This window comes from Pristiophorus japonicus, chromosome 16, assembly GCF_044704955.1.
Source record: "Pristiophorus japonicus isolate sPriJap1 chromosome 16, sPriJap1.hap1, whole genome shotgun sequence".
Classification (NCBI taxonomy): Eukaryota; Metazoa; Chordata; class Chondrichthyes; family Pristiophoridae; genus Pristiophorus; species Pristiophorus japonicus.
Window position 1 is genome coordinate 44193623 of NC_091992.1, and position 3001 is coordinate 44196623.

The window sequence follows — 3001 nt, forward strand, 5'->3', positions numbered from 1 at the left end:
ATGTACCTTCCTCCAGTTCACCACTACTCTCTGTTCCCTGTCACTTAGCCAATTTTGTATCCGTGCTGCCACTGTCCCTTTTATTCTATGGGCTTCAAACTTTACTGGCAAGCCTATTATGTGGCACTTTATCAAACACCTTTTGGAAGTTCATGTACACTACATCAACTGGATTGCCCTCATCAACACTCTCTGTTACTTCATCAAAAAACTCAATCAAATTAGTTAAACATGATTTGCCTTCAACAAATCCTTCATTAATCCACACTAGTCAAAGTGACTGTTAATTTTGTTCTAGATTATGATTTCTAAAAGCTTCCCCACTACTGAGGTTAAACTGACGGGCCTGTAAGAACATAATAACGTAAGAAATAGGAGCAGGAGTAGGCCATTTGGCCTCTTGCCTGCTCTGCCATTCAATAAGATCATGGCTGATCTGATCATGGACTCAGCTCCACTTCCAGCCCATTCCCCATAACCCTTTACTCCCTTATCTGTCAAAATTCTGTCTATCTCCGCCTTAAATATATTCAATGACCAAGCCTCCACAGTTCACTGGGGCAGAGAATTCCATAGATTTACAACCCCCTGAGAGAAGAAATTTCTCATCTCAGTTTTAAATGGGCGGCCCCTTATTCTAAGACTATGTCCCCTAGTTTTAGTTTTCCCTGTGAGTGGAAATATCCTCTCTGCATCCACCTTGTCGAGCCTCCTCATTATCTTATAAGTTTCAATAAGATCACCTCCCATTCTTCAGATTGGAGGAGGCAGCGTGGGAGTCCTGGGAGGCCTATAAAGGCCCAATGTCGTCGGAGGAGCATCGGCAGACCGGAGGAGATGGCGCGGGAGTCCGGGGAGGCCTATAAAGGCAGAACGTCGGAGGAGGAGCGTCGGAAGATCGGAGGAGGTGGCGCGGGAATCCGGGGAGGCCTATAAAGGCCCAATGTCGTCGTCGGAGCATCGGCAGACCGGAGGAGATGGCGCGGGAGTCCGGGGAGGCCTATAAAGGCACAACGTTGTCGGAGGAGTGTCGGCAGATCGGAGGAGGCAGCGCGGGAGTCTGGGGAGGCCTGTAAAGGCCCAATGTCGTCGTCGGAGCTCCGGGGAGGCCTATAAAGGCCCAATGTCGTCATTGGAGCATCGGCAGATCGGAGGAGGCGGCGCGGGAGTCCAGGGAGGCCTGTAAAGACCCAACGTCATCGGAGGAGCGTCAGCAGATTGGAGGAGGCGGCGCCGGGGTCCGGGGAGGCCTGTAAAGGCCCAACGTTGTCGGAGGAGCGTCGGCAGATCGGAGGAGGCGGCGCGGTAGTCCGGGGAGGCCTATAAAGGCCCAATGTCGTCGGAGGAGCGTCGGCAGATTGGAGGAGGCCAGCTGGTGCAGGGAGAGAAGGCAATAAGAAGTAGAAAGAAATCGAAGGGTGACGTCACAGCCAAGGGGGTAAGTGATTGGCAGGTGAGGGTGAGTAGTTTTCTTTTTCTTTTCTTTTATCAGGAGGTAGCCTTTATCATTGTTGCCAAATTAAGTTTATCTAAGGGTTAAGTCATGGCAGGAGAACTCGGACACGTGTCATGCTCCTCCTGTGCTATGTGGGAACTCAGGGACACTTCCAGTGTCCATGACGATTACATGTGCAGGAAGTGTATCCTGCTGCAGCACCTGACAGACCGTATTGCGGCACTGCAGCTGCGCATGGATTCACTCTGGAGCATCCACGATACTGAGGATGTCGTTAATAGCATATTTAGTGAGTTGGACACACCGCAGTTAAAGGTTACACAGGCAGATAGGGAATGGGTGACCAGCAGGAAGCGTAGTAGATGGAAGGTAGTGCAGGGGCCTCCTGCGGTCATCCCGCTCCAAAACAGATGCACCGTGTTGGGTACTGTTGGGGGGAATTCCTCATCAGGGGAGGGCAGCAGCAGCCAAGTTCATGGCACCGTGGATGGCTCTGTTGTACAGGAGGACAGGAAAAAGAGTGGGAGAGCTATAATGGTAGGGGATTCTATTTTAAGGGGAATAGATAGGCGTTTCGGCGGCTGCAATCGAGACTCCAGGATGGTATGTTGCCTCCCTGGTGCAAGGGTCAAGGATGTCTCGGAGCGGCTGCAGGATATTTTGGAGGAGGAGGGTAAACAGCCAGTTGTCATGGTGCATATAGGTATCAACGATATAGGTAAAAAACAGGATGAGGTCCTACGAGATGAATTTAGGGAGCTGGAGTTAAGTTAAAAAGTAGGACCTCAAAGGTAGTAATCTCAGGATTGCTACCAGTGTCACGTGCTAGTCAGAGTGGGAATTGCAGGATAGCTAAGATGAATACGTGGCTTGAGGAGTGGTGCAGATGGGAGGGATTCAAATTCCTGGGAAATTGGAACCGGTTCTGGGGGAGGTGGGACCAGTACAAACCGGACAGTCTGCACCTGGGCAGGACAGGAACCAATGTCCTAGGGGGAGTGTTTGCTAGTGCTGTTGGGGAGGTGTCAAACTAATATGGCAGGGAAGCAGAGGGAAGTAGAATGGGGAAAGAAACAAAAGATAGAAAGAAGAAAAGTAAAAGTGGAGGGCAGAGAAACCCAAGGCGAAAATCAAAAAGGGCCACATTACAGCAAAATTCTAAAGGGGCAAAGTGTGTTAAAAAGACAAGCCTGAAGGCTCTGTGCCTCAATGCAAGGTGTATTCATAATAAGGTGGACGAATTAACTGCGCAGGCAGCAATTAACGAATGATATAATTGGCATCATGGAGACATGGCTCCAGGGTGACCAAGGCTGGGAACTCAACATCCAGGGGTATTCAACATTCAGGAAGGATAGACAGAAAGGAAAAGGAGGTGGGGTAGTGTTGCTGGTTAAAGAGGAAATTAACGCAATAGTAAGGAAGGACATTAGCTTGGTGGATGTGGAATCTGTATGGGAGGAGCTGCGAAATACCAAAGGGCAGAAAACGCTAGTGGGAGTTGTGTACAGACCACCAAACAGTAGTAGTGAGGTTGGGGACAGC